This window comes from Schistocerca nitens, chromosome 5 (genome assembly GCF_023898315.1).
Source record: "Schistocerca nitens isolate TAMUIC-IGC-003100 chromosome 5, iqSchNite1.1, whole genome shotgun sequence".
Taxonomy (NCBI): Eukaryota; Metazoa; Arthropoda; class Insecta; order Orthoptera; family Acrididae; genus Schistocerca; species Schistocerca nitens.
In genome coordinates, this window is record NC_064618.1 from 710,160,499 (window position 1) to 710,168,692 (window position 8,194).

The window sequence follows — 8,194 nt, forward strand, 5'->3', positions numbered from 1 at the left end:
ACCTTGAAGCATACATATTGCAACACAAAGTGTAGTAGACATGAATACATAACAACATATATGTGCATGCTACGTAAGACTGACAGACTGTGTAATTTGCAACCTTCACTGTTTTTCCTACTGGAAATATCCGTATCTTAATGACTGTTAGTTAACTAATACATGCCCCTTGCTGACTCCATAGAACAGGAAACCTGAAGTCTTATTTTTATTTTTTATATTTTTTAATTTGTTGTTTATTTATTTTATATATACCGCAGTCGATAAAAACAGAACCCTTATAGGATCACTTTGATGTCAACCTGCCTGCCTGCCCTGTCTGCCCAAGTCTCAAGAGCCCCTTTTTTCAGGAGTTACAATAGCAAATGTGAAATAACCCAAAAAATTTAAACTTGAAACTAAAATTTTGGTTAGGAAAAGTATGGAGGACATGACAGTGAGATGAATCATTAATAAACCAGTGGCTGCTTCTACAAAAGACTATGAGTAAGAAGTGAGGCCAAAAATATTTCATTACAATTTATGAACTACTGTTTTTGAATATTTTGACAGCATTGATGTCCCAAATTTGTATCCTTGTTTTTAACAGTTACTACATTGCCATCTCTGCTCTAGAAACATAGATTTCTATACTTAGTGAATGTGTTCTTCTTTATACTATTCATATAATTTGTACTTTTCAATTTAACTTATATCTGTAGATTTTTATCATCTTTTACTTCTTTACAGCTGGATACCATATTGTATCATAATGGTACGTCGGTTTGTTGGATGCCTTGCTACAGAAGTTGAGTACGAAGATAGAATGATGAGATTATTGACAACATGTATTGGACTGCCTCAGAAAAAATAGTGTCTTCAGATATCATTCAGAAGAGTCCTTTCTATTGTGTTTAATACTTTCTTCTAATTTCTTCTGATGGTTCTATATGTTATATAAAATATTGCAACCTTTGTATGAAATGTAAAATTAAATTATGTAAGGTGTGGACTGATTGTGGGTGTTCACTCTGTCAGCATTTTATGCAGTCTCTGTGGGAAGAATGAGGTTAATTGCATCTTTGACAAAAGAGGCTGCATTTTACAAACAGAAGTGTTAACTTTATTAGCTTGTAAAGCTCCTGTTTCATTATGTGTGTCTGTCCACATTGTAATTGTTGTCACAATCATGCAGGTGTCTTTTTTATTCTTGTTCAGCAGCTTTGTTAATTGTGTGATAAGCAATTCACTGATCACTGCCATTGTAATATGAGATTAAAACAAGTACATAGATTAACATTATGAATGTTACTGAGTCTGAATTTTTTACATTAGTTTTGATCATTTTTGTCAGCATAGTTGTTAGCTGCCAGGTATGGGATTAACATTAGTGTCAGTTTTGTCAGCACCAAGTTTGTAAGCTGGTTGTTTGAACTATACATTAACTGCAGTTTCTTTAATCCTTTGTCATTCGTTATTGTCCATATTTTGACTTGTGGTCTTTGAGGCCAGTAGCTTTCTTAAAGTTGTCATATATCTTTTGAAATTCAGTTGAATAAATATATTTATTAGTAGCTTGATATAGTGATCACACAGTTGTGCCATGCTTGTACGTAAAAAATGTTTGCTAACAAAATTTTTAAAATTGTAAATGTTTTGTTAGTTTTATTCTTGATATTTATAGGGATTTTCAGTTAACAATATTTTACCAAAACATCAAAAGTTAAATGTTGAGCAGCAACAATAGTCCGTTGATGACTGGTGACATTATAAATCTGATAAAATGTAGATAATTTAAATTTGCCATTTATATCCAGTTTTGCATCACTTCATTGAGAAGTACTTTTTATTTAAACCTATTTGTGTGTGTGTGTGTGTGTGTGTGTGTGTGTGTGTGTGTGTGTGTGTAACAATAAAGACTGCAACAGCAAAGTTTTTTTTCTTTTTCTTGTATTCTGTTCTAGAGATATTTAAAAACTTGAAACAATAGAGAAAACAAGGACAAGTGTGGTACTCAACAATGGATCAAAAAGTCAACAAATGTGTGGGAATGTACATTTATCGAAAGTGTCTCCTCAGGGCTTTGGAACTAACAAAGATGGTGCTGTAGACATTCTGTTTAATTGCACTGTTGTAATGGCAGTTAAAAATAGAAAACCCAGCCAGGGTTAATTTAACTATGCAGAAGGAGGACAGCCAATCACTCTGTAGTTGTACTCGTAGGCAATGAATAAAGGAAACTGAAGATAATTTGCAGGTTTTTTAGACTCAGAATTCATCAGTTCCTTTCTTATGCAGACTGATGATATGCTCTTAACATTGGTAATTACATGATGTGTCTAAATAGTAACAAAGACAGCCAACTTGTTTTTATATCATAGCCTGTGCCTTTATCAAGTCTGCTGGAATCCCTCCAGTCAGATTGATTACATGCATAATCCTAGTTCTCCTTTGTAAATTTGAAACTGATCTATTTCCTTCTAACATTTGGATGTGTATCCATGAGTTGCCTGCATACTTTATAGTTAATTTCCTGTAATTGTGCATTCTTGTTGTTCTAATGATTGCATAATGTAATAATGACTGTTTCTTGTATCTTTGTCTCTATTGTTATCAGGATATTTCATGAGATATTTATTTATATATCAAGTATTTAAAAGTGATCATAAAAAAATAAATACAGAGGTCTATTGTTTTGGCATACCATAATTTGTTGTAGATAGCCTGTCATAACAAAAAAGGGGAAAGGAAAAGAAAAACATATGTTTATGTTGGATATCTTTAGTTGTTTTTTCCACATCACAGTACTTGGCTTTAGTATTTATTTCCCACTTGAATTTCCTGTATAGCACATTTTCGTAAGCTGTAGTCTGTAAACACAATGTATGACGTATATGTGATTTTGTGCCATCAGTTTATTTAATTGAAAATGTAAGCTGTAAACTACCTAAGAATAATCCTTTCTTCGAGTGAAGCAATGACAAAGCTGCTGTTTTGGATTGCCCCTAAAGTCTATAATGTTTAACAAAATAATACGCTCCATTGTCTCACAGAACCTTGTTTTTAACCACTGGGATTATGATGTTATAAAAGTCATGTAAGAAACTTGCTAACAATGGGTTGTAATACCATAAACAGATAAGATAATTATGTGCACAACAGAGGGGAAATGGTTCCAACAGCGAGAAGTAAATAACCAGTTTACAATATGTAGAAGAAGATGGATCACTAAATACGAAGTAAAAGAAGCAGTGAACAAAGAACAAAGATGGGATGGTTGGGGGACAGAAAATGCTTCGCTCTGAATAAAATCTATGAGGTGGAAAATGTTTGGCTTTCAGACAAAGTGCTTCATCATAGCTCACAAATACAAACGGCAACTCGCTCACACATATTCACTTAGGAGACTGCAGTAAGTTACTTGTGCAAATTTGTTAACTGTGATGGATGGCTTTGTTCAGAAGTTAAACTTTTGTGCCTTAAGGACATGATTCAGAGCTAAGTGTTTTCTGCCCTTTTTACATGCTTGTCCATTACTCAGTGTCTCTTCTATTTGGTGAGCAGTGATCTATCTTCTTTTTCATATTATAAATAATATGATTGGAGCTTATGAAATAAGATTTGTTTCATGCTACAAAGGATAAAATAAAACAGTGTCAACAGCTCTTTTTATGGCTAACTTACACACAGTTCTTTTTAACTTGCCCCTTTTTAGTTTCATAAATTCTCTTAAAAAGAGAATGGATGCTATTTTGTTAAAAGATGAACATTCCATTTCTTTTTTTTATGGCTCTTAGTGATTTTTTATGTTATATTGTGTGTATGAGATCAGCAGTTAAATGTTTCATTGTTTGTAGAGACACAAACTGTCAGCGTGCAAAGATTTTTGAATAATGGTTGCCATTCCTCTCCCCTCCCCATCTTTCTCATGTTTATATATAGTATTTTAAGTGAATAACACAAAATTATATAGTGCATGGAATAAACTTTTGTAAATTCTCAAAAAAATAAATTTAAAAAAATTGAAGTAGATAGGTGATGAAGACAGATACTATCACTACCAATAATTGTGTGAGAGAGGTAAACACAGGCCATATGTAAATTGTTGCTAAGCTTATGGATAGTGTGCTGCTTCATTTCTAGATATAAAACTGTATCAGAAGGAAAATCCAGTCGAGGGAATTGATTAATTATGAGGACTAACTTCCGACCAGTTCTTATCTTCAGGAAGGGAAATATGTAGTACTGCTGGATGCACATAAAAGTAAAAGTGGCAACACTATCCTGTTTTTGAACTGATAGTCCTTCCTCAGGGGGGAGAGAGGGATGCGTTGGGGACGGTTGAAGAGAATGGCATGTCACTCAAGACAATAGGTAAAGGTAGACAAATGTGAAGACGGGGAGAAAAAGTATTATTGTGCACATTATTCTTGCAGTTGGTAGGTTAATGTCTGCCATTCCTGTTCAATGATTTAAGAAAAGTTTTCAAAAATATTTATTCACAGAAACATCAACCAAACAATTTTACACTGTTTATGGTTTCAACCATGCAATGATCATCTTCAGATCATATAATGTTGTAACAGCATATTCAGGTTTATATGATCCAGAATTTTTTGGTGAGTGCATCAGTGCACAACACTTTTGGATATTCATAAATGATTTCATTCATTAATCAGATATGGAGAGAGCTCTAAAAACTAAATCATTGTAGGTGCAACATGTAACATACAAAAAAAGAGTTTTCTTGGCTAATGTATATTTTGGTGTATTTAAGCAATTGCAGTATTCTGCAATTTTTTTATAGGTGCATACATGTATAACTGCAAATGTTAAATCTTTATGCTGGGATGTTTTGCTAACAGTTTTGACAGGCTGTCACATACTGCCATTGAAAATGTAATATTGCTGCAAAGACTCAAGGCGTTGACACTGATATATTCAAAAAATTATAGTGAATCCTCATCTGTAGTGTTGTTTCATTTGTAGTCTTTATTTATTTTATGAAGACTATGGCCTCATTATTGATTCTGTGTAATTTTCTGTTGCATGTTATAACATAGAGCTCTTCATATTTTCCAGTGTTATTTATTGTTCCCGTAGAGGAAAGTCAGCTCTGGTGTAGTTACTTTTTTCCGTAAGGATGTTAATTTAGTATGATTCTTCTGCAACCACACTGCCATACAACCACTGATTAAAGAGTTGCGCAATTTTGTAAAATTATTGAAAACATTTCTCACTGGCTTTCTGTTTGACATGGTTGACGTCATACTGTAACCTGGAGCTGGACTTCCCCACATTGAACTTTGTATGATCTTATAGAATTTTTTTAATCTCCATGTTGTGCATGATTCAAAGAAGTTCTGTTCTGTCATAAACAGTTGTGTAGGTGAGGTATTAGCAAATAATTAAACATAAAATGTTGGTCACTTTGTACTCAAACTGACAAAAGTTGCTACTATTTATGTGCCATAGTGCAAAACTGATCAACATAATTTATTACACACAGAAACAACGTTTACACAAATAATGCTGGCAAACTAGATAAGTTATTTCTGTGTATTATTTATGTGTGTATTTATTTAAAAGATCAACCAGTTCGTTATTTCCTTTTTTACATGTACAACAAACCACCAGGAACCAGAATTCAGTGAATGCTCAGCTGTAGCAGAAACCATTTGCCATAATTACAATAATTTAATATCACAGACTCGTTATTTTTGGTCACAAATTTCAATGTATTATAATGGAGTGATTATTTATTTTTACTTTTATGGGGATAGGGTGGTTATCATTTCACCATCTTGGATCTATTCTCTTATAGGTTGTGTATAAAGCAACTCATAAACTGTAATATTTATTATCAGTGTTACTATAAGTGGGATGTACTACCATATTTTATCTATTTCTGCCCAAAATGAAAAGGTGTTTAAAACCCTTTGTAATTGTATTCATTGACTTATCAGTTTTAAAGGATATCTCCATATTTCTCATGTATACATATTGCACATTAAAAAAAACCTTGTTGCTGACAAATTCCTAAATTATAGTGCTTTATACAAATACAGTGAACATTGCATAATTCCTCACTGTAATGTGTTCGTGGTGTTGGATATTAGTGTTGTGCACAGGTTTCAATCTTGGTAGCATCAAGTTTTCATATTGTTAAAACTTGGCAATGAGCTTAAAATTCAGATGTTTTCCTACACCTCAAAGGTGGACATTGTTGTTGTTGTTTCTTTACTGAGACATATTAAAATAAGTTTCTGTGAAGGCAACATTTTGTATGAATATTAGCCATTGTGTGGTCTTTAAATTAATGGTTCCCTCCATAAATCCATGCCATAATATGGAGTGCATGTTCTTTAAATAATTGGCCCTTAGAGGTGTTGTTATACATTTGTACTTATTAAAGGTTAAAGTTTCAGATTGTGTGTGGAAACATGAAATCATTTTGTCCTTTTTAATTTCTGTCCTTTCATTTTTGTGACTCAGTAAGAATTTACTTTTATGTAGGTTATAGAAACTGCACTTGATTGAGAATAAATCCAATATTGTGGGACCACCTAATTCATGTACAGTTCTCATGTATTTTGACATTTTCTTAGCAATAACTCAGATACAGGCTATACTCTTTCCGTCTGTTGAATTATAAAACATTAATTTTTCTTGTAAATTTTTTTTTTAAATGCTGAAGGAGCCATTGTTACGACATAGCTACTTCAGTGAAAATTATTGTCAATGATTTAAATCATATATGCAAGTACCTGTAAACAATCATATTCACAAATAAAGAATTGTTATTTATTATTCAAAGTTAGATTCTTTAAATTTTTAGTATTATACACACTGTTTTTAATAATAATTAAGTCTCGATTATCCGATCTTCGGTTATCCGACCTTCTGTGTTATCCGACCCTTTCACCGCACCGGCCGTGCGCCAGCTGACGACAGGTCAGTGACTAACATGTTGTTGGTTGATACACAGTTCATTGTCACCATCTTCTACTCCTCACTGCTAACTTAGATTTGTAGTGGAGTGGACGTGTTGCACTTTGTTTATTGTAAAAATTTGTGGTGATGGCTTCAAAACGGAAAAAAGGTGGTCGTTTCAATGAAAGAAAAACTTAAAAGCTTTAAAAAGAATAGACAATGGTGAAACTTTATTAAAAGTGGCGCAAGATCATAACGTCTTGAAAACAACAGTTGGAGACTGGAAAAGGAACCGCAATGAAATTGAGAAGTGGTGTTCTCAGCGAGCAACCTCGGCTGTTTTGGAAGATCGGAAAACCATGAAAAAATGTGATTATGAAAAAGTAAGTGAAGCTTTGTTCCTATGGTTTATTCAACATAGAGATAAAGGTGTACCCACATCGGGACCTATTTTGCAGGAAAAAGCCTTGAAGTTTCATAACGAACTAAATGAAGGTGAACCTGATTTCATGGCTAGTACAGGTTGGATCAATAGATGGAAGAAAAGATACAGAATTTGGCAACTTAATGTCTGTGGTGAAAAGCTTTCAGCAAGCTGTTCAATTGTTTAGGAATAAACTTCACCAGGTATTGGACAAGGAAAACTTAACAGGCGATCAAATTTTTAACTGTGACGAAACTGGTCTCAATTACAAAATCTTACCGGAAAAAACATTAGTGTCAAAGGCCGAAAAGGCAGCGCCAGGCTACAAACATAGCAAAGAAAGAGTGACAATTCTTGCATGCAGTAACGCCACAGCAAAATTGAAAATGAAACTGTCTATGATAGGTAAGCCAAAAAAACCGAGACCATTTAAAAATATATCTAAAATGCTGTACCGGTGAAATATTACAACAACAAAAATGCTTGGATGAGCTCAGACATTTTTAAAGAATGGTTTTTTAACGAGTTCGTACCACAAACTGAAAAGTTTTTGAAAGCCAACAACTTGCCCGGCAAAGCACTGTTGTTTCTAGACAAAGCCACTTGTCATCCTAATGAAGATGAACTTCAGGATCAAGATATAAAGGCCATGTTTTTGGCTCCAAATGTCACATCCTTATGTCAGCCTATGGACCAAGGGACCTTAGAGACACTGAAGAGAAACTACCGCAGAAACTTGCTTTTCTCTTTAATTAATGCTATGGACCAGGGAGAAGACATGCTATAGCAGTTGTGCCATATTAATTTGATAGACGTAGCTTATGACATAGCCCAATCTTGGGAGAATGTTGGAGCAAA

At 33.5% G+C, this 8,194-nt stretch overlaps 1 protein-coding gene across 9 annotated transcripts in view; it reads left to right on the forward strand.

Annotated features, from left to right (window-relative positions):
- LOC126260868 (MAGUK p55 subfamily member 7) overlaps positions 1–6,789 on the forward strand; it is a 266,432-nt gene extending 259,643 nt beyond the window's left edge. For all 9 annotated transcript variants that reach the window (XM_049958291.1, XM_049958294.1, XM_049958296.1 and 6 more), the window contains one exon: positions 730–6,789. The gene's annotated coding sequence lies outside the window, so the exon portion shown is untranslated. The remainder of the gene's footprint in view (positions 1–729) is intronic.
- Positions 6,790–8,194: the final 1,405 nt, after the last annotated feature.